Source organism: Panthera pardus, unplaced genomic scaffold (genome assembly GCF_024362965.1).
Source record: "Panthera pardus isolate Hobbes unplaced genomic scaffold, ASM2436296v1 HiC_scaffold_5, whole genome shotgun sequence".
NCBI classification, from domain to species: domain Eukaryota; kingdom Metazoa; phylum Chordata; class Mammalia; order Carnivora; family Felidae; genus Panthera; species Panthera pardus.
The window spans coordinates 5,830,938-5,854,916 of record NW_026526980.1 but is presented as its reverse complement, the minus strand read 5'-3'; the positions used below and the strand labels follow the sequence as shown (position 1 = coordinate 5,854,916).

At 52.3% G+C, this 23,979-nt stretch overlaps 1 protein-coding gene and 1 non-coding gene across 5 annotated transcripts in view; one reads left to right on the top strand and one right to left on the bottom strand.

Annotated features, from left to right (window-relative positions):
- SNX29 (sorting nexin 29) overlaps nucleotides 1-23,979 on the bottom strand; it is a 499,743-nt gene that overhangs the window by 242,912 nt on the left and 232,852 nt on the right. The gene's annotated exons all lie outside the window — the stretch shown is intronic.
- On the top strand, nucleotides 21,022-21,128 carry LOC128774888 (U6 spliceosomal RNA). Its single transcript, XR_008419392.1, has one exon. It is a non-coding gene; the product is annotated as a U6 spliceosomal RNA (small nuclear RNA).

Genomic DNA, 23,979 nt, shown 5'->3' with positions numbered 1-23,979 from the left:
TCGAGAATCTGCAAACTGTCGGTCACAGTCCCAGAGACAGAAGATGACGGTATAGCTGAAAACAGGAACAGAGAGGAGTCTAAAAAGAAGAAAAAGAGGCACACACGCACAGAGTAGAAAGACAGACTCGTTTGGAAAGCCAAACTGGGACAGAAGTAAGGGAACACTAGATACAAAGGACAGACGGTAAGAAAATGTCCAGAAGACAGAGCCAAAGGATAACAAAAGGGAAAAAAAAAATGAAATGGAGAATTACCATTTGAGAGGAACCAAGAAAGGGAAGGGGGAAAAAAAGTTAACAGAGACCAGGAAATCAAAGACTTCATTCAAGTAATGTCCTAGAACCAAAGAGGTGGGTGTGGGGACAGAAGAGCCCAGTGGGCACACAGCACGAGGGGTGAACCATGCTCAGGCACCTCACAGGGAAATTTCAGGTCAAGAGAGACAAACTGAAGAGGGTGCTAACTTCCGGAGTGGAGACAGAACTTTTACAGATGACAGAAAGTTCTAGATGACCTTGTATTTCCGAACAACACTGTAAGCTAGGGACCGATCAAGTGATAAGTGCTGTCAACACCCTGAGGGCAATTATTTCCACCCTGGAATTAGGTACCAAGCCAAACCCTGTGGTAAGAAAGTAAAAACATTTTCAGACATGCAATCTTCCAAAAATCCTAACCCGCCCCCAACCGAAAAAAAAAAGACAAAAAAATCTAAGAGAAATAACACAGTTTCTACGAAAGAGAAGATACGACACAAGAGCGAGGAGATTATTAATAACCAGGAAGTGGAAACCACCCACACAGCCACCGTGGAGGACTGATGGATCAACAGAAGGCACTCGTCCCTGCAGCCAAAGACCACTCAGCCCACAAAAGGAGGAAAGCACTGACACCGCCTACAACACGGATGAACCCTGAGAACGTCACGCAAAGGGCGAGACGCCAGAAGAGACACGAAAGGTCACAGACGGCCGGATTCCATTTATACAAAACGCCAAGAACAGGTATGGGTTTCCAGGGGCCGGGAGGAGGAAGGGATAAGGGATGACCGCTAATGGGGATGGGGTTCGCCTTTGGGATGACGAAATCGCTCTGTATTTAGAGAGAGGGGACGGTCACACGCCTTGTAAATGCACGGAAACCCACTGGACTGCACACCTTGTAAGGGTGAACTGTGTGGCCCGCGAACTACATCTGACCCAAGAAGCGGTAAGACCAGAGAGCTGGTGGGGACAAGCCCACGGAGCAGCCAGGCTCCCTCAGGCCACGGCGGGCAGAGGACTGCAGGAGAGACGGCCTCACAGGGGCCCGGTTTTTCACATATTCAGATTTCCGTAAGTGAGAGAGCACGTGCATTTTGATTAGTAAGTAGTAAGTTCACACAACACCATGTTTGTTTGGTTTTGTTCCAGTAGGAACTCAAAAGAAATTTAGAAGTTGTGCCAAAATAACGATCCCGTACCTTGCAGCTCGGCTAGATAGCATTTTTGGGATCCTAGTAATGTATTCACTGGAGAGGGACCAAACTAAAAAGAGGGTATGTCTGTGCTAGAGGATGGGTGGGGAGAGGGGTCCCTGCGGGGAGAGGGACCCAAGAGCTATCCTCCCACCTCCACAGTGAGAAATCAGTCAAGAATACCTACAACTGAGAAATCAACAAGGAGCAGTAGACACGTATTATTGAGAGACATTAAGGGAAGTACCAGAACCGTAAGGTAAATGTTTGAAGCAGCTGCCTGTGGGGTGTGGGAAATGGGGGTGGGGGAGGGGTGGCGGCTAGAAGTACCAGCTCTTTTACGGTAAGGCCACGTGCCAGCGTAGGACTTAGAAAACAGAAGGGCGGAATTGATTTTAAGGAAAAGAATCTGACAGGAAACTGCACTTAGAAAAGTTCAGACACTAACAGTGCCCATCAAGGCAGGGCAGACGCCCCAGCACGAAGCTGGCTGTGGCTGATCAGCGCGGTCCGGGGCCAGTCTGCATCTAAGGTGTGACGGACGGGGTAGCGGCACGGTCCGCAGGTGCTCTCCAAACGACCTGATCTTCGCCTGAGCGAGGGTGCTTTCCGCCACAAGGAGATTTTGCTGCTCAGAAAGACGTGGCCTTCCAACCCGCTTGAGGTCTGCACATCTCTTTAGAAATCCAGCCACTGGCCTTCCTTCCTCAGATACCAGCCCCTCTGTAGGTTCATGTGAGAGCAAGCCACGGTCCTCTGCACTGAAGGAGGCAGATGCGTGAATAAGCTTGTTAACTTTGAAGACTAGGAACCAGACCCTGGACAGTCATGAATTTATAAAAGGTCTCTGAGAAACGAAGCAGCCAACCTTCCCCTGCAACTCTCTGACCTCCTGGTGCCCCGGTCCAGCTCCTGCAGCTTTAATAAGCATGTCAGAGACATGCATTCCATGCACGAAATAATAAATAGCAAATCCCAGCAACACCGCGATCTTCTCACTGGTCGGCAGCCTCCAAGATGGCTCCCAGTGATCCCTCCCTCCTGGCACTCACTTCATTGGATCTCCACCCCTGCGTATAGGGCTGGACTTACTGACTCACCTCGAAGGAACACGATGTGGTGGAAGCGAAGGGATGTCACTGTGGAGATTAAGTTTTAGGAGACGGTGGCTTCTGTCTTGGGTGCCCACTCCCACTCACTCCCTCTGAGGAAAATCAGGTGCCGCCTTGTGAGCGGCTTTATGGAGAGAGCCATGATGCATCCCCCACACACAGCCAGCAAGGCCCTGGGGTCTGCCGGCAGCCACACGAGTCCTCCTCCCGTCAAGCCTGGAGAGGACAACCGCAGCTCCGTGAGAGACCCTGGGCCAGAGGACGCGCTAAGCCACGCCTGGATTGCTCCTCCCCACACACTCGAGGGAGTGAGTTGAGTGTTGTGTTAAGCTGCTGAATTTTGGGGTCATTTGTTACACACCGAGAGATCCACAATACAGTACCTTTAGTCACTCAACAGGTAGTTCCTAGAGAGCACTGTGGTGAGACTCCGACTTAGGCCCTGGAGTCCCAAGGACGATGGTGGTTCCCCACAGATGGCATTTACAAAAAGGACGACGATGGTGTGGTTCCCCGTGGATGACGTTTATGAGAAGGACAACGACAAAGTGAACTTGGCCGATGTATCTCTATGGCTTAAGGGTTACTAGGAAAGTGAAAGGAGCCACTTCTCGGTCAGACACTCTCCACCTCTCCACTGGCGGGGAGCACACACCGTGAGGCACGAGGAGCCAGCCATCCTGTTAGTTCAAGTTTTACAGGGCCATGTCTCCTTTCTTTACTTTCAAGTCACAAACACTTCATCTGCCTGGGGAGCAGGGGGACGTTTGGGTGTTCAAGGAAGGCAACGCCATCAAAGCCCGAGTAACATCAAGTTGTGTGAGAGCCAGAAATAGCACGCTACACCCCCATTCCAGACTTTCTGCACACTCCCCAGTACAGCAATCAACGTGGGGAGCATCAACGTGATTCATCTCTGAAAGTCACATCCACACGACAAACACAAACATTTGTGACAGATCCAACTAAAAGGGAGTGACAGGGTGTTTTAAAGACACGCATCTCCTGAATGATCTATTAGTTTGGAAGGGAGAGAAAGACAACTTAACAGCCCAAGAGGAAAGCACAGTTTTCTATTCCTATCAAAAACAGCTCTTCCTGAATTCAAGAACACAAGGCTTGAAAAGTGGTTAGCAATGCAGTCTCTCTTTTTTAATGTTTATTTATTTTGAGAGAAAGAGACTGCACGTGCACACACGAGTCAGAGAGGGGCAGAGAGACAGGAAGAGAGAGAGAATCCCAGGCAGTCTCTGTGCTGTCACTGCAGAGCCCGACTCGGGGCTCAAGCCTACAACGGTGAGATCATGACCTGAGCTGAAATCAAGAGTTGGACGCTTAACCGACTGAGTCACCCAGGCGTCCCAGCAGCGCAGTCTCAAATCTACGATTTCATCATTCACATTTCCAGTCCGTGTTCTGAGTTACTTTGACAGCATTCAGAACTTCACGGCCTGCCCCAGTCAAGGACTACAAGTCAAGTGCAGCTGCCAGGACCCAACAAGACAGAAACTTCCATCTATGTGGTTGGCTACTTCCACTGGGATGAGGAACTTAAGTTATACTGAAAAGGCCAAGGCACAGAGATAGGTCCAAAAGCAAAAGGAAGAAATGTATTTGACGTGCTAAAAAAATTTGAGAGCTACATCCTCGTACAGCAGGTGCCCATAAAAATGCGACAGTGACAGTGCTTCCTCTGACGCAGCACTTTATGACTTACCACGCACCTTCCAATGCGTCATCTCGCTGCAGCCTCCAGGCACCGGGCGGTCTGGCCATCGTATGCTTGTGCCAGAGGGGGAGAGATCTATGTAAGGTGCACGGTAGAGGAGATGCCCCATCAGCCCAGGCAACCCGGTTAACAACCACATCATTCACAGGACAACCTACGCTTGGTTTACATGCGTCCACTCTGAGAGGTCCGCCATTTTCTCTTGTATTTCCACCACGGCCTAATTATAGAAGCGAGACTCCAAACGGGAACGTTTGGCCAAACCGGTAAGCCTTTTCTTTGTAAATCTAGTAGACAACTAAAATCGTGTTCGGTAGGAGCACAAAGATATTTACTTTCAATCAGAACCATTTTTTCATGTTCCAGAAAAGCTGTGGGTTTGTTAGCACCCACAGGTCATTTAAACTTAGTGAACATGACACAGTTTTCACCTCCTCGCAGCCTGCCATTACAGTCTGGAGGTGTCTGTGGTAAGTCATCTGAAAGAGGCAGCCGCTATGCGGGTCTCACTCGCAGGCACCAGGGAACACAGGAGGTTTTCTGCCTCAATTATTTTAAGCAAAAACTCCAAACGCCACGGAGAGCGGCACGGCAAACAGCACGATAAGGCCACTGTTTTACTTTCAAATGCAACAAGCTTAGCAGGACCCCAGATGCAAACAGCATGTGACACTGGTGGCAGAAGAGGGTAAGGAGCCACTTTAAATTCAGAGACGGTTCCCCGGAACGTTCTGATGGACAAAAGGAAGGGTGCGGGTCCTCGAACAGCAGGCCAGGTTTGGGGTGATGGGAGATCTGGGACACTTGAAGGTTCCAAAGTAGAAAGGTCCCTCCTGGGTGAGCGACGATGATCCCTACAGGACAGCAGGTACCCACCACTGTTCCAGCCAAGGAGACGGTCCTCATAAGGAAAGCATCCGCCATTTTCCAAGTGCCCGCTGTGGCAAGGGGAGAGCACGTTGATGATGAGAGTGTGGGCTCCGCAATCAGAGACCAGGGGCCAAGTCTGGCTCTGCCACTCCCCAGGTAGTGACCCTGGGCAAGTCTTTTATTTCTTCACGCAACAACTAGCTCCTGAAGATCCGTTATGTGCCAGGCACTCGACACTGGACCTGCAGGCACGTACTAAGGGGGGGGAACTGAATGCCAACAAGAAGCTTACGCTGCAACGGTGGGCCTCGGCAAATAAAGAACTACGTAATGCATCAGGTCGTGAAAAGTGCTGCAGCCGGAGGTGGGGGGAGGTTAAGCATGAGAAAATGATGGTGTGAGTGCAAGGAAAGGCTCACCAAAGAGATGCCATCTGAGCAGAGACCAGAATAAAGTGAGGGAATGAGCCATACGAGGCCCTGGGAGAGAGCATTCCCAGGAAGAGCAAGGGTGACGGGACGGCTGAAGGATAACGGATGAGAGAGAGAACAGGAAGTGAGACCACAGAGAAGGGGGCAGGGGGTTGGAGGGGAGGATAGTTTACTGTGAGCAAGAACAGGAAGGGCCCCCAAAGATTCAGAACAAAAGGCAGGAAAATCAGACATTTTTTAAAAGATCATTCTACCAGCCACATGAAGGGGCGAGTGGGGAAAATGGGAGGGCGTGTGCGGGGCCTGGGGGCGGGAGGCAAGGCTCAGGTCGCCCTTCAGGGAAGAACCTGCCGTTCTGTTTCCAGGAGGGCAGTTAGCCGACAACCTCCAGCGACAGCACTCCCAGAGGTATAGGGAAGACGCTAACATATCCGATGTGGGGTTAGAGCGAAGACAGGAGTCGCGCTCACCACCACCATCTTTGGCCTCAGGAACCTGAACGAACGAGGCCATCGTTTCACCGAGCTGGGGAAAGGGCGGGTGTGACAGAGAAGAGGCGGGTGCCCACCAGGGGGCTGGTGTTCAGACAAGTCAGGTTTGGCACAACCACCGGCCATGTGAGAACAGGCGGCAGGAGCCCAGGAGCGTGTGAGTCCAGAGTTCCAGGGAGACAGGAGGCTGCGCATCTCAAGTCAGAAGTCAACGGTGTAGACACCGTAACGCCACCCGGACTGGATGAGATCACCCATCCCCTGGAAGCGGAGTCTCCTCTGTTGTGAAATAGCGGGAGCCCAACCCCCGAGAGCCGCGGGAGGAGCCACCCCGACGTGGGCAAACACTCAGCTCAGCGGGGCTGGGAGTACCGACGCTCTTACTGCTGAGCTCGCCACTGAGCCGTGACGCGTCCTTGCCGGCCACACTACTCGGCACTTTACGGCATTTCCTGTTCTCACAATAGACACGCAAGGTGGGTACTAACAACCCCCAAAATGACCTTCCGGGGGGTTCTATGACTTGCCCAAGGTCAGACAGCTATCAAGCGATGGGATCAGAAAAAACTCAACCCGTGCCCTCCCCCTGCCACGTGCTGCCTGTCCGGCCCCGTCAGCAGCTGAGTAAGTGAGCATCTTGCTCACGTTCTCACTCAGTCCTCGGTCCAGCAGGCAATCATGGGGTCCAAAGGCTAAGGAGAACTCGGGAAAGAAGGGGGCAGGGGACAGGGGGCACGGTGGTTCTCGCCCCGCCCCAGGGCTGTGACAGAGACAGAGGAAGGACGCTGCCACCGGCCCCCATGTGGCCCCCGGTTCACCAAATCAGGTGCCGCCCGGACAACAGCCTGGAATCTCTCAGGACAGACGCTCTGGGGGCCTGCTCATTCAGCACTCAACATGTCATGCCTTTCCAGGGACAGGGCAAAAGATGAACCATGGCTGCCATTCAGCTACTTTTGATCTTGGAGTAGGAAGTCCCCGAAAGCTAAGACATCCTTATCCGAACTTGAACTTCTCGTGAGAAGCCAGGCCCTCATACTTGGGGCTGTTGAAAAGCCGGCTGTTCTCCCGGTGCGGGAACGGTTCGCTCACATGGACTCCGTCACACGCTTCAGCCCCAACACCACTGGCAGCAGTCAAGAGCCAGATGAGCTCCTGTTACCCGAGCCCTACACACCACACAACTCCCACGTGAGTCGCAGCCTCTCACTTAAGGCTCAGAACACCGCTGCACAAAATCTCCATTGCAGAGATGAGAAAATAGAGGTTTGGGTTTAATTGCGCACACACACACACACACACACACACACACACACACACACACAGTAAATGATCGGCCATGTTATACAAACCCCAGTCGGTCTGGTCTCAAAACCCCGTGCTACACACCCCCCCCTTCACCACACTTGCATCCCTGCCATCTGGAGGAGCCTACTCGCCAGGGCGGTCCCCATTCCACAGATGGCAGAATTCCAAGGCCATGCGCCACAACTCCAAGGGAGACCTACTTTCCTATGTGCACACACACCCCCTTACGGTTTTGGCTGCCTCGTGGCGTAAGAATACTAAAAATTTCCAGTTCTCCTGAGAGTTGCAACCAAATTCTTCCAAAACTTCATATAAACCCACCCGCCTCCCAGAGGATTCTCTGGTTTTAAAAAAAAAAAAAGAGTGAGAGACAAGCAAAAAAGCAGGGGGCTTGTGTGATAGTCAGGCCAAGAGAAAGTGATCTAAAGAATGCCCTAGGGTGGGATATCCATGCCAGCGTGATCTATCCAAAGAGTGCGGACTCATCTGTATCCCTGAAGATCAGAACCAGGAACCAAGGGATTGAGAGAGATAGGTTTTTTTTAGTAACAGGCGACGCATTATGTACGACGGGAAGTGTGTGCAGACTCACGGGCATCCCTAGGTTCACATCTTGGCCCTGCCACCAACTACAGTGAGACCTTACACACATCACTTTATTTCTTTGAGCCTCGGTTTCCTCCTCTGTAAAATGGGGAGGGTACCTCTTGTGAGGATTAACCAAGACAAGACTACAAAGCATCTTATATCCCCACTCCAAGCATTAAAGATAGGATAGGTTCTTAAAAACAAAGGCAAAGTAACAGCCTGCCTTGTTTTTCAAAACAGAAACCCTCTTCATTAGAAACTTCCATCCTGCCTAGGTCTCTCCAGACAAAGATGCTCACCTGTTCAGATGCCGCATCTCTGTTCCAAGAGCTCATCTAAATGTACAATACGGGCACAAGGGCAGCTGGGAATGACGGCAGCGTAAAACCAGAACTGTTTTTACACCCTCACCAAACGCATTTTCACCTGCTCATGTGATGGAGCCTAGCAGAGGCTCTGAGAGAAACTTGAGAGAAACTTTCCCTTTCAGTGAAAAGCATCTGGACAGTGAGACAGGAGAAAAGCTGTCACCCTACTGATGCAGGTCTTCTGTGAAACCCAAGGGCATGACACAAACTTTCAGAAAGCAGGGAGGCTCTCCACCTGAGATCATTTCAGCTGAAGGAAGCCCTCCTAGTAACACCCTACCTTCGGAGAGCAGGGAATTACACGAAATGTCCAGAATTGGCAAACTCACATAACCAGAAAGTGGTTTCACGGTCGTGACCACTAACGGGTTCAGGATTTCTTTTGGGGGTGATGAAAACGTTCTGGAGTTAGAGCGGTGATGGTCACCCATCCTGGTGAATATACTAGAAAACACTCAATAGTGTACTTAAAACATGCAAATCGTAGGTGATGTGAATTCTACCTCGATTTAAAAAAAAAATTCCAACACCTAACTATAGAGCATAGCAAGCACCACGGTCTCCCCTTCCAACCCAAGCCCGCCCCTCACTGTTGTTACATGATTCTATGTGCACATACGTACACGCTTGCGTGCTCTTACAGGTTGGGGCACACGTTGCATAGCCCCCCGTCACTCCACGACCAGCCTTGGCGACCACCCTGAGCCAGCACAGGCAGATGGGCTTCGTCATTCATCACAGGGTGCAACCACAATCTTTTCCACCAGCACCTGGAACGGATCCCAGTTCAATACTGCCACAACCCACAGCCTTGTGCCTGTCTTTACGCATGGTTAGGAACCTTTCTCTGGACGCCTAGGAACACAGCCGCTAGGTCAAAGGGTATGTACAACTTAAATTGTAATAGCTGACGAAAGGTTCCCACCGCCCAGATTTCCAGAGTGTTCTGTGACCCCGAACTGTCACCTCACTGCCGTGGGCCTCCGCATCATCGTGGATGAAACCAAGCAGAAGACTTTTAAGTCGATTTCGGTTCTGATGTTCATTTTGCAGTCCAGGAGATCCAGAGGAAGCATGACAAGATAGGAGGGGCGCTGGGGCAAGCGGCAAACCAGAGCTCACGGCACGGCCACTGCAGCCGGGCACCCGAGAAAGGCCAAGGCAGCAGGCAGAAGGACAGAGATGCCAGAGGGCTGAAACGCATGTGCTCGGTGCCCCAGACTGGAGAGCTGCAGGGCAGGGACATGCACCCCCGAGGTGAGGGACCGGAGCCTGGGCTCGGAGGAGCAACCTCTCCAGCCCACAGGGAACAGCAGCACGTACGTTAAGCAGCTACGGGACACTCACCACGCCTGAAGCCACAAGGACACAGCCAGTCAACAAAAGCCAGTAATACAAAAGATTTAAGGAAGGGAATTTTGTCAAGGGGAGGCGTTTTTTTTGTTTGTTTGTTTTTTTAACGCTCACACAATTCATGTTGAAAACTCACAATCTGTCTCTGTTCCAGGCACCCACAGCAGGGCAATATCAAGGCTGAAACAGGGACGCCCAGAACAGAGGCAGGAAAGAAAAATCCACATCCCTGAGACTCAAGGTCAGAGCTGATGTTTCAGACGGGGTGTGGGGGTGGGGGACTACTGATGGGTTTAGAAAAGAAATCCTTCTGAAAGCTCACCTCGCTTACAATTCTCAAGAATGCTACAAGGTCAAGTCACCGTGGAAAGAAAAGAAGGATCACAGAGAAGCACAGGAAGAGCCTCAACGTGGCAGCTGCCTCCTAAGGGGACAGAAGAACAGGGAACATCCATGTTCATGGGGAAGAGCAAAGGTCCAGGTCCAAGCGGGACAGAGGCCGATGCAGTGGGGGGGCAGGAGAGAGGAGGGAGGGAGGGAGAAGGGAAGGGTGCTCGTGGACAAGGTGGTGACACCACAGGCAGGTCCATTAGATCGGTGGGACTCTAAGGGTGGACCGTGGGCCACCCTCATCAGAATCACCTGGCGAGCGAGGGATGGATGGGAGTGGCAAGTGGTAAAAGGCAAGGTCCAAGACCCGGCTCCCAGAATTATTTCAATCAGTCTGAGGGGAGAGTCAGAAAGTTGCATTTTGACAAATACTCAGGTGATTTCAATGCACGAAGTTTGAACCAGTGCAGTAAGCAATGAGAGAAGTCCTATGCACAGCAACTAGGAACTGAGAGAACAGGCATATCCCCGCACTCACCCGTAGGGGCCACAAGGGACCCTCCAGGGCTAGCCCCAATCATCCCCTCCTCGGGGCTCCGCGGAGCTCACCAGGCACAGCACCTTCAGTCACGGCTTTTACCCAGGCTGCTGGGCCAGGGAAGCCAGAGACATACCTTGGCGGTGGCCACAGCACAACACAACATAATGAGGGCTTGTTCTAGCTGACGGAAGGCAAAAAGAGGGAGGGCTCCAATCCACCAGTGACATCACCAATCCCACCCACACTGGGAGGGAGCCCATGCCACCTCCCCTCAAAGCTGGGGCAGACGGACCACGCGGCCTGGCCTTGACCGCTCTGGGTTCTCAACAATTCCCTGGATATCTAGAAGTTGAGCGTTTCCTTCCCACGTGAGCAACAGACTTTGACATATTTGGAACATGATAATATATGACAAACCAGGAGGCTATTTCAAAAAGACCACAGAGATGTTCTGCAACCCTGACAACTTTCAAAAAATCTTAATTATATCTAAGAACCCAAAGCAAGGAAGATTTGGAGGAAGCTGACGATGGAAGGGACAAGAGGAGGAATCCGGGGAAGAAACTGGAACATTCTAAGCCAGAGGGCTGAATCTTCCTCTCTCTGCATGGATGGGCTGTTTCTGGTCCGCATATGGTAGTGTCTTCATACTTGACTATTACATTCAGATAATGATGGAAGCATAAAGTCCTCTTCATCCTGAGAGCCAAGGAAACTTCCTAAGGGAGGCTAGAAGTCCTCTAAGGTGTCTGTATATTAGATTAAAGTAAATAACAAAATAACCACTCTCTCCATACTTGGCGCCCATGAGGAGAGCTGGATGTGCCAGCTGACTCCCAAACTATGAAAAGTCCCATGGATCATGAGCAGATAGAAAGTGTTTCTTCGGGCGCCTGGGTGGCGCAGTCGGTTAAGCGTCCGACTTCAGCCAGGTCACGATCTCGCGGTCCGTGAGTTCGAGCCCCGCGTCAGGCTCTGGGCTGATGGCTCGGAGCCTGGAGCCTGTTTCCGATTCTGTGTCTCCCTCTCTCTCTGCCCCTCCCCCGTTCATGCTCTGTCTCTCTCTGTCCCAAAAATAAAAAATAAAAAAAAATAAAAAAAAAAAAGAAAGTGTTTCTTCCTCTTGGCCAGGAAGGTAGAAAGGCAGATAAACTGTGTAAGACATATAAACACTGGTCTTAAGCACCCCAGTTCCTGACACAGGGTTCCCAAGTCCCTTGGAATGTCCTGAGAGAAGTATCCTATGTTCCAATGAGGTAACTCTTGGTGGGCTGCAGGAAGGGGTCTGGTCACCAGAAACACCAAGCGGTGATTAGAAGCTTGGAACGTTCCGTCCCACCCCCGTCCTCATTCGAGGGGAGAAGGGTCAGAGGTTGAGTTTATCATGATTCATTATGTCTATGTGATCAAGTACCCACAAAAGTTCCTAATCTGGAAGGATCCGAGAACTTCAGCACTGGTGAACACGTCCATGTGCTTGTAGGGTGGCACACCCCAACCCCATGGGGACAGAAGCTCCCGTGGTCAGGACCCAACCACACCTCACCTTGTCTACCTCTTCATCTGGCTGTTCACCTGTATCCTTTCTAATATTTTTTATACACCATTCAACGTAAATAAATATTTCCCTGAGTGCTTGGAGCCATTCTAGAAATTGCTGAACCCGAGGAAGGGGTGGCGGGAACTCCAATTTATAGCCAGTCACTCCAAAGTGCAGGTGGAGACCTCAGACTTGAGACTGGCATCTGAAACGGAGGCCACCTTCTGGGACGGGCCCCGAGGCTGTGGTGTCTGCACTAACTCTGGTTCATCAGAACTGAACTCAACTTCAGGACACCCGGTTGGTGTCCCCAGAGTCGGGGAATGGTTCGTGTGGGAAAAATCCCCACACATTTGGTGTCGCAGTGTTGCGAGTCGAAGAAAGCATTTTTTGCCGTTACAGACACAACTCATTCTCCAAAAGCATTCTAGGATCCTCATGCCAGAAGCTCGTCTGTTCCCCCAGTACATGCACGCGGAGTGGTGGCCATGGGTCACATGCTCTGGACCCCACGGGGAGCCGGACACAGTAAGCTGCTGCCTTCCTAGAACTGGCACCTGATTGGTGGCAAACGAGCCAAAAAAGGGTATAATTTCCGGTGGTAACAATGGCCATGCAAAATATAAAAACCAGGAGGAAGTGCCATGGGGAAGAGCTCCTCAGACAAGGGGAGAATTCGGCTTCTCCGAGGAGACAAGACGGGTTAGGAACTACCGCAGGGGACAACATTCTGGCAAAGGAACGGTGAAGGCTATGGCACGGGACAGAGGGGGCTTCTTCGAGGACACAAAGGAGGCCGGTGTGGCTGAGGCATGGTGAACAGGGTGTGTGGGGGCAGAGGAGCCCAGAGGGCAGGCATCAGGTGCATCACACGGGGCCTCAGGGACCATGGGGAGAATGTTCCACCTTATTCTCACGAGCAAAGCCAGGGGAGGGTTTCTAGAATATCATTCGTTTGCTTATTTTTAAGTTGCTCTGATGGTTGTGTGAATTATGGATGGCTAAACAACACAACTGGAAGAGAAGAGAGCAGTTAGGAGCTGCTACAACGTTCCACACAAGACACGGTGGCAGCCTGAGCCAGGCTCATGGCGGTGAGATGGCAGAAGCTGCTGGCCCTCTTTGAGGTGGGTTGGGGGCGGGTTATGGAGGAGACAAGACCTCCTGACCACAATGGGAGGATGGGAGGTGCAGTCTGTCGAGAATCTAAGGTTGACTCCCAGGTTTGAGCGGCATGCACGGAGACAAGTGTGGTAGGCAGTGGGGTTTGGGTGGTTTGGGTCTCCCCAAAGTGACCACACGCGAATCCCTGGAAGCTGGGAATGTGTCACCTTGCATAGCACCTCCGTGACTCTGAGTTGGGAGATTATCTCGGGTTATGTGAGTGAGCCCCCTCTAGTCACCCAAACCCTTCGAAGAAGAGAACTTGCTCTGGCTGGAAGGCAGGGGATGCTGCAAAGGAGAAGTCAGACTCCGCGTGCGACAAGCAGTCAGTGTGCCACTGGTAGTGTGGGACGTAGAGGCTGCATGCGGGGACTGGAAGAGGTCTGCGGGGGTGGGAGTGCCCGTGACAGCCAGCAGAGAAACGGGGACCTAAGTTCTATGATCACTGGGACATTATTTCCGCAACACCCGGACGAGCAAGGAAATGGTTTCTCCCCCAGACCTTCCGGAGAAGAACCCAATCCTGCAAACACCTCAGTTTCAGTCCAGAGAGATCCACATCAGACTTGTGACCGTCAGACATTTAATAATACGCTAACATGACTTCAAAGGCCGTGATGTTTGTTACTGCAGCAAAAGCAAACTAATACAACCGGGAAGACAGAGGAGGAACCGGAGGCCGGGTGGCAAGACCAAGCCTCTGGCTCTGCCATCGCATATCCGCGGAGCAGGCCAGAAGGCAGGGGGTCACGGACAGCTGGAACGACACACAGAGAGGCCTCAAGTCACTCCCGCCTCCTCTACCATCACCTGCAAGAGAGCTAAGACAGACGGCGGCACAGCGTGTCCTCCACAAATCCCGGCGGCGTGAATGTGGACCGTCACCCGCAGCCAACCTCCTCCAAGAGCTGCCTAACCAGGTGCTCGTGGCACTTCTCCTCCCACTGTCTGAACGCTCTCCCACCAGGCTCTCCCCCACCTGCTCCAGCCCACGTCACCGCTGGCGGGCGCCCGATTATTCCACAGGTCACCTGCCCCCATCTCACTTCGTCCATCAGCAACGTCTGACACCGGTGTTCACAGTCTCCACCTTCAAGCATGTTCTTCACTGGGCTTCCAGGGCCACACACTCTCCCTCGGTGTCCACCCCCCCCGCCCCAGGCACTGCCTCTCCGTCACCCTAGCTGGCACGTCCTCCTCCTTCCTACAAGCTCTCAAGGTGGAAGGCCCCAGCGCTCAGTCCTGGCCCATCTACACTCTCTCTCCCAGGGATCTCATCCCATCTCGGGCCCTAAGCATCTTGGTTTGTCCACACCTTCCACGTGTATTTCCAGCCCAGGATGCACACGTATCCTTCCCGTCTCCTCTCCCACACCCAGCCACCTCCAACACAGCACGTCTGCACCAGAAGTCCCGTTTGGTCGCACGAGGGCTGCTCTGCCCAAAGCCATCCCCGTCCTGGTCAACTGCAAGGAGAAGCTTCTGGTTGCTCAGGGCAAGCTCCTCCCGGCCATCCCGTGCTGCTCTCGCTCACACCTCACCGCCCAAGTTCCGGGAAATCCTTTCCTGGACACCCAACATCGACACCCAGCCAGAGCTCACCCAGGTCTCGGCCACCACCTCCCAGCTGGATTCCTGTGACCACCGCCTTGCTCTCCTCCCTGCCTTTGGCCGTTCTCGCCTAGACGCTCATCTCTGGACAGCAGCCAAAGTGATCCTCAACAACTAAGTCAAGTGATACTCCTCTCTCGAAACCCTTCAGTGGCTTCCCCTCCCCGCCCCCACCCCCGCCCAGTTTCTGCACAGAAAAAAACACAACCTCCTCACAGCAGTGCATGAGGCCTTGCAGGAGGTGAGCCACTAGAACCTTCTGTGACTTCACTTCCTTCCTAGTCACTCCTTGCTGTCCCTGGGATGTGCCAGGCACACTCCCACCCTAGGCCGTTCCCAGGCCACCTCCTTCTGCCTCAAATGTTCTCCCACCCGCTGGCCACGGCTCCCTCGTTCAAGCTCGCGCTCAACCAGCACCTTCTCAGCGAAGCTCCTCCTTGCGTGCCTCTGGTCAGACACTCCCGGTCCCCTCAGCCCGCTCGGTTTTTACTTTTCCTCCAGAGCAACTGTCACCTTGCAACAGGACATACATTTTTTTTACCCTATTTGCTGATGACGGTGAGTCTCCCTCAACCAGAAGGTAAGCCCACCAGGACAGGGACCTTCACGTGGTTCATTCACTGGGAGCCCAAATGGCAAGGAGAGTGGCCTATGACTGCCAGTTAACAAGTGTTTTTATAAAGGAATTAATGGATGAAAAAATAAGCAAATACTTCCAGGTGAATGCCCGGTCCCTGGAGGCTCACGGCCCCAAGGACTGTGTGCCCCCCATCTTTGGGCCCAGCACGCGGGAGGGTTGGAGGGCACCAGCCGAACGGACAAATGACTACTTCCTGTGGGTCAGACCCACAGACATGAGCCCCAGTACCACCAGCTTCTCCGTGTGGGTCTGAAAATTCCTAGAACCCCACACGCAAACCCTCCTCCACCCTCATCCCCAGCGGGCGGTCCAGACGGCGAGGACAAAGCTGGCCAGGGCTGAGGTTTGCTGGGCTGGCGCCCAAGTGGATCTGAGGAACAGTTACAAAGGTGGAAGGGGCAGGGGCTCCCCCGCGACGGGCGCCGTGCCACCTGGAGGAGCAGCCGGTGGTCCAAAGGCTCCGAGTGGCTGGGTGCCCGGGGCCCCTCAGGCAGCTGCTGCCTCTCAGAGGTGTGACCAGGGGACGCAGGGAGCTTTCCCAGAGACGCCCGAGGACTGAGGGGAGGCCGTCAGCACCAGGAGGAGGTTACGAGGCAGGTGTCGGGACAGGGGCGAGAAACCCAGGGCACGGGTTCCTCCAGGGCTGAGCCCATGTTCACGGAGAGGTAATAAGCATGCACGAGAGTGTGATTACAGCACCCGATTTAATTCTCTTCTCCAGCCTATCAAGTTCATACAGCCCCCCGTTTTGGAGAGGGGAAGACCGGATTCCCAAGAAATCGAGGAGCCAGTGGGTGGTGAAGCAGACCAAGGAGGTCTCATACTTTCAGAGGACACTGGATGAGGTCACCAAGGGGGAACCCCAACCCAGAATTTCTCAAGCAGGACCTCCCAGTTTTCTGGCTTACAGACAGGAAGTTCATATGCTTTGGGACCCGGTAGGCATGGGTGGAAGGAGGGGTAAAAAGCCTTCCTTTAAATCTGTCACTCTGAGGTTTGAGGATGGGGCTCGCGAACAGTCTTCTCTGTCATTTAATTCTGTTTCTGGAAGTCCTTATGGATCATTTGTGACAAGGGGGTCTGGAGGAGTGCGGCGATTTTCTTCAAAAATATTTAGTTGGGGCACTGACTAAATACTAGTTGGTGTCTCAGTCGGTTGAGCGTCCACCTCTTGACTCCGGCTGAGGTCATGATCTCACGGTCTGTGGGTCTGAGCCCCACACTGGGCTCTGCGCTGGCAGCACGGAGCTTGCTTGAGATCCTCCCTCCTCTCTCTCTGCCCCTCAACTGCTCTCACTCTCTCTCAAAATAAATAAAGAAACTTAAAAAAAAAAGTAAAGTAAAAACTAAAAATATTAAGTTAATGGCTTCTGCATCACAAACTTCAGGCATTAAAAACCCTAAGAAGTAACAAACTGCAGGTCCGTGTCTGGGGGACTGTGCCCGGCCCTTCCTGCCCCTAACTTTTCAGTCCCTCTATCGACCATGCTTCCTCATCCTCCTCTGGGCCTTTGCACATGCCCTTCCATGTGCCCTTTCCTACCTGGAAACTTCTGCCCACCGAAGCCCAGCTTATCCTTCAGGGATTGTCTTATGAGATTCTCCACAGGAAGTCTTCTCGGCCCGGCCCTGCCCCAGCCCAGGTGAGGGCGTGCACTCTGGCCTCCCCGAGCCCTCCAACCCGGCCCACGACACACTTTGAGAAGTCTTCTTGACCTCCCCACATGCCCTCCCCAGCCTCCCGCAAGCCCCACGAGGGACCTCCTGTATCCCAGAGCCCAGGCACAGGGCTGGCACCCAGCAGGTGCTTAAGCAACATCTGGCAGGTGAAATAAAGAGAAGGCAAAGAAACGAGAGCGGAAATGCAGGGCAGGACGGTTCAGCACACGGATGGGTGCCGGTCACCCACCGGCTGACACCGTGCTTACTACGGGCCAGGAGGCATCCTCAGAGCTTTTACACATATTCCCACCACTCTCAGCAACAAGCCTACCGAGTAGCCTCTGCCCCATTTTATCCGTGAGAAAAACAGGCACAGAAAAATCAGGTCACTTAGCTCAAGCCCACCACTGGAGAGTCGTGAACTCAAGGTACAAACCCAGCAGGCGGTTCTAGATCTGTCCCTTCAGCTCCGCATCACACCCTGCCAGACTCTGTACAGCGGCCCCACCCGGACCACACCTCCTGGTGTCCCTGTGCTTGTGCACGCACTGCCCTCGCTGACCTGGACTTGGCTGTGACACTCGCTCTGGCCAGCAGGTGTGACACAAGCAGAGGCTGCCACGTCCGGCAGGAACACTCCCGAGAGCCCTGAGATGACCAGGAATGCCTGAGGCCGAGCAGGGCGCGTGGACACTTCGGGTGAAGGAGGACCAAGGGACGTGGCCACCAGCCAGAACGCGGGTGCAGATGCACCAGCCTCAGCAGGCCCGGCGCCCCCCACCCCGCCCCCCCGGTCCTCTGGGCCACTGGAGCTGAGGCCTCAGGTGACACAGAGCAGAGATGAGCATCCCGGCTGTGTCCACCGAATCTCTGCCTCACACAAATGTGAGCAAATGCAACGGTGGCTGTTTTAAGCCACTAACTTCTAGGGTGATTTGTTAAGCAAAAACAGGTAAGAGAAGCACGGCCTCGCTTTCCCAGACACGACCACGCAGACCCAGTGGGGTACTTCTCAAGTCCTTACTCGTTCGGCTACGCTCACACAGCCCAACCGTGCACCTGTCACTTTCTGGGTCCAGGATTCGGCAGAGGAGAGGGAAAAGCCCCCGTTCTCTAGAGCTGACACTAGTGGGGGGTAGCCGGGGAAGCCAACAAACCAGTTTTTATGTCAAACAGTGCAAAGAGCTACACAGAAAACTGAAGCTAGGTCAGGGGTGCTGTTACACAAAGAACAGTCTCTCGCTAAAGTGGTATTTAGCTGAAGACCTTGGGGAGAAAGGGAGAAGGGCATATAAAGATCTGGAAGTGGAACATACCAGGCCAAAGAGGCAGCAAGAGTCTGGAGACTGCAACACGCCAGAGGGGAAGGAGCGGAGGTGTCCGGGGCAGGACGGCAGAAGGAAAACGGAGAAGAGGGAAGGGCCAGACTACGTGGGGCTGTGAGGGGGAAGGTATGAAAGGAAGCCCGAGAGGCTAGAGGGGACATGACCCAACTTCTATTTTCCAGGGCCCCCCATGGCAGCAGCAGAGACTCACAGCAGGGAAGGCGCAGCCACGGTGGGAGCAGGGCCACCAGCAGAGGCTGCCGCGACAATCCCAGCACGTGCCGACGACCTCTCCCAACTGGGGAGGCAGGTGGGCTCAGAGCTGTGGGTCTCACCTTTGTCTACCTTTCTCGGAGACAAAAATGAGAGCGTCACTCTTGCACAACGGCAAAGCTGGAACACGAAACACACGTGGCCGCCGTCACAGGTGGTTTTCTTTTTGAAGACACACACTAATGGTACCTCCCAAGCATGCCACCTAAGGAACCCAATCGAAAGACAAGCAAACCTAGCCTGGAGACCGCCTGAAAGGGGGACTTTTTCAGCCTTCACCGAGCCTGAAAATAAACAATATTGTAATGCTCTGCTGGGTAAAGCCACTATGGAATGCGGGTCCTGCTGCGCGTTTTGTAAATGGAACACTGAACCGACGTCTCTCCGGGAGGAAAAGCTGCACCTGTGTCAATCACGGACCACAGGCGCCTTCCTCGTTACGAGTCACTGCTCATTTCAGTCACTCACTTATTCGCTTCATCTGGAAGAGGAGCTGCTCTAAGCGGGAAGGTATTTATTTTTACCCAAAGAATCGTTTTCAGGGAAAAGCAGGAGGAAAGAGACCGTGTGAGCCATAGGGAACTGAAGCAGAGGCAGAAAGACTGAACCAAGAATATAGTCTGAAAGGAAAGGGTTCGATCTAAAAACATAAGACACGGAGCCCTGGTCGTGTCCGTTTCCTCGGCCAAATGCTTGCATCTTCCCTTAATTCCCATCGTCCTCGCCCCAGCTTCCAACTACTGCACCTGGCTTGCTGAAAGCTGCAGGGGCCAACAGCTCAAGTGGCACAGACCTTGGCCGTCACCAATTCTGTCTCCGCAGTTGGACAATGTAACAAGTTCAAAAGGCCAATTTGATCCCTGTTTAGGACTCTTGAAAGACACTCCATTCTTCTTAAAGCAAAGACCAAATCCTTTCCTGGAACCTGTGAGGCCTGGGGTGCTCTGGGCCACCCCCCATTCCTTCACCCTGGGCCCTGACAATACCGGCCTCTCCTCGGTTTTTCTGCCACCTGTTCCTCCTCCTGCTTTGGACTTTCTCCCCCTGCGAGGCAACGAGATAAACCTGGTGTGGAAGGGGAATGCCTTCCTCTTTCAGGTCTGAGCTCCAGCTCCTCCTCACCGGAGCTAGACCTGACCCACACCCCAGTCCGCAAACCTGAGTAGATGCGTCACAGCTCTGGTCTTTGACGGTGACCACGGTGGGCCGGGGTCATCGGTCCCAGCACATCACAAACTGGCCCTTCTGTACTGCTGATACTGAAAGGTTCCTCTTTGACTCTAGAACTCAACTTAGCGCTGTTTTTGATCCAAAGACCCCCAAGCTGTGACCCCCCCCAAAACGGAGGAGGGACTAGCTCTAAGGATGATCAGTTGTCTCCACCAGCATCCTGTCCCTTCCTCACACCATCCAAGGTCATACGTCACAACGTCTACCAGCTCCACGTCCTTGGAGACCTCAAGAGCTGCGCGCTTCTCCGAAACCAGGCGCCACCTGATTTCACACCAAACTTTTTTCAGTGTTAACCTGCAGCAGTCCAAATTACCAACTCCAAGGAACAAGATGACAAGATCAACACGTGGGGTGCCTCTCTCAGTCATCCTCAGAACTTTGCAAGGAAAGTAAGAACAGAAATAAAAACGCAACAGCTAACATTTATGGAGTGCTCTCTATGTGCCAGGCACTGTGTTCCTTATCTTTTGTGGGCTCCCTGAAGTTTCACAAAAACTCTACAGAGTGAACACTGTGAGTAAGATCCTTATTTCACAGATGAGAAAGGGGAACCTTAAGGAAATGACTAGCGTTGTGCCCTCCCCCAACCAACTCATCTCTCTAGAACACACCATCCACCACCAAACCAGCCTGCCCCCAGAGCAGCTAACTCACTGTTTCCCATAAAAGAAACAGAAGCTGCTTCGGCAGGAAACAACTTTTATTTCAGAATTCATTGACCAAGGTCTCCGTCATCATCAGTCAGGAGAGATGCAAGGGTTATAAGCTAACCGTCAACCACTGGTTTCAGTTTGGCAGGAAAAAAATAAAAGCAAAATTAAATGTCTTTAACCACTATACTTTTAACCATGTGGAAGAGAAATTTCCCTTAAGTACCTAGGAAAAGTCCGCATTGCCTGTGCCAGGGCAAACACCTAAGAAGTGGACACTGTCCTTCAAAACGCAAGCAGATGGAAAGAATTAAGACAAAGTCATCATAACATAGTCACAAGTAGTGCTCACTTCGGCAGCCCATGGACTAAGACTGGAACGATACAGAGAAGATTGGCATGGCCCCCGCACAAAGATGACAGGCAGATTCGCAAAGCTTCCGTATTTTTCTGAGGATCCAAAATCCACAGAGAACTTATCCAACTCAACACCCTAAAACAAATAATCCAGCAAACAAATGGGCAGAAGACATGACTAGACACTTCTCCAAAGAAGACATCCAGATGGCCAACTGACACACGAAAAAATGTTCCACATCACTCATCATCCGGGAAATAAAATCAAAACCACAATGAGATACCACCCCACACCCATCAGAATGGCTAACATTAACAACTCAGGCAACAATAGATGTTGGTGAGGGTGCGGAGAAATGAGGATCTCTTGTAATGCTGGTGGGAATGCAAACTGGTGCAGCCACTCTGGAAAACAGTGTGGAGGTTCCTCAAAAAATTAAAAATAGAACTACCCTACGACCCAGCACTACTTGGTATTTATCAAGAGATACAGGTGTGCTGTTTTGAAGGGGCACATGCACCCCCATGTTTACAGCAGTGCTATTGATAATAACCAAAGTATGGAAAGAGCTCAAATGTCCACTAATAGATGAGTGGATAAAGAAGATGTGGGATATATATACAATGGAGTATTACTTGGAAATCAAAAAGAATGAAATCTTGCCATTTGCAGCTACGTGGATGGAACTGGAGGGTATTATGCTAAGTGAAATTACTCAGTCAGAGAAAGACAAATATCATGACTTCATTCATATGAGGACTTTAAGAGACAGAACAGATGAACACAAGGGAAGGGAAGCAAAAATAATATAAAAATTGGGAGGGGACAAAGCACAACAAACTCTTAAATATGGAGAACAAACAGAGGGTTACTGGAGGGGTTGTGGGAAGGGGGGTGGGCTAAATGGGTAAGGAGCATTAAGGACTCTACCTCTGAAATCACTGTTGCACTATAAACTAATTTGGATGTAAATTAAATAATTTTTTTAATTTTAATGATAAAAAAGAATAGTAAGATTATCAACAATAAAAAAACCATCTTTTTGCAATCATCAAAAAAAAAAAAAAGATAGTAGTCACACATATTGGGAGACGGGCACCACACTAGTCAGGGATTGACAGCACGGTCACAGTCCGTCACAGACAAGGAAGTGCCTATCAACCTTCTGAGGAGCTCCTCTTATCTCACCATTTGACAGGTGGTAAAACTGAGGCTGGGTCACATCACATCCCAGCCAAGGGCATGCAGTGAGTAAGGAAGAGTGCCAGGATTCGGCCTTAGACTGACCGATTCCATGGCCAAAGCTCTCAACCATCACATAAAGGATCCACCAAAAAAGGGCAACATTTTTCAATTTAGCTTTACCATTTAGAAGCAATTTTTACACAGGCGGGAAAAATCCAGTGCTCTATATCATAAGAAAAATGTGTGATTACCACTTAGGTGGGCCCTCCACCCGAGGCCCCACCAAACATTATAATTAGATCCACTAGTAAATTGCCACAACAAATCTGGAAGGAGAAACGTGACTGTTCTTTTGGGAACACAAAACTGTCGCTTCCAATTAAGTAACAGTAACAAATGGTGAGAAATGTGGCTCCTGGAGCTACGCGCATCTGTGTTTGCACATGAACCAGCCACCCTCCCGTGCGAGCGCGCCCGCATCGTTCCCTCCAGCCGCAGCCAATTCTCAGAGACGGGGGACGGGTTCTCAAAAATGGTAAAACCATCTTTCATTTACACAATACTGTCCCAATCAGTACTGAGAGGAAGATTTTTGTTTCTAGGAGGCACAAGAAACTGTTTAGCGTGTGTGACTTATGTGATTGTATGAAGGAAAAAACAGAATCTTCTTCCACCCTCAGAGCTAGACCCACTTGATCACCCTGAGGGGGCAAGAGTAGCCTCCAGGATCATAGTCAGGTTACCCAGCGACCTCCCATCCTGTGAGACCCTCAGCCCATGTATTCTCAGTTACTCATTCATCAACTCATCACAAGGCATCGGAGTTATCTGTCTGCAAAGGAGACGCCAGGCACGGGAGAGACGCCAAGAGCCAGGCGGCAGAGCGGGAGAAGGCTGGGGCTTGGGGATCGGTGGGGCCACACGGAAACCCTGCCCCCAGCACTCGCTCTACCAGCTGCGTGACCACCTAGGTGAGGGGACTGGGCTGTGGTTACGTGCAGCACGTGTCCCAGAGTGACATCGAATGCACAGTTCGTGCACGTGCAGCTAGGTGCACGCACCGCTGTGTACATGATACACCAGACCCGCACCGAGAGAGAAAGGAGAAAGGAACACCACTACCGGGTGCCACCCCACGTTTCCGCTCGTCGCGCCTGGGCGCCAGGACGTGTGCGCAAGAGACGCGTGGCCTGCTGCTCCCCCGGAGTGTTGGCGGCCACATGCCCCCGCCGCTAGGAGGCTCCTACTCAATGAGAGGTTGTAGGGCTTGACACTGTGTGAGAGTGTGGGTGCCGGAACGACCTAGCTCTTAAGTGCCCGCCAGCCACCGCGTGTGGGCTTTGACTTCAGAATCAACCATCCGTTCCACTGCCGGAAGCACCAACACCCACAAAATGATACCTTCCCAGGGGATTTCCCAGAATAATTCCAACTACTGGGGGTTCCCACTGTCCACCCTGGTGAGAACCCAAGCCCTGCAAGAGCCACAAGGGACCCTGTGACACTGGGTGCAAAGTCTCAACAGGGATCCTCCGACATCACCCACGTGACTCACGGAATGCCGTCCGCGCACAGTAACAGTAACGAGCAGGGCTTCCGGGGGCTGGCGATCCCGCCCACATCCGTGAGGACAGAGCCGACCCCGCCATCAACGCCCTCGGAGTTTCCTAAACGGACCCGAAACCCAACCAAACATCTGTTTAACCCAATTAAATGCCCAGGGGTGTCTGGGCCAGAACAAAGGTCCAAACAGGCCATC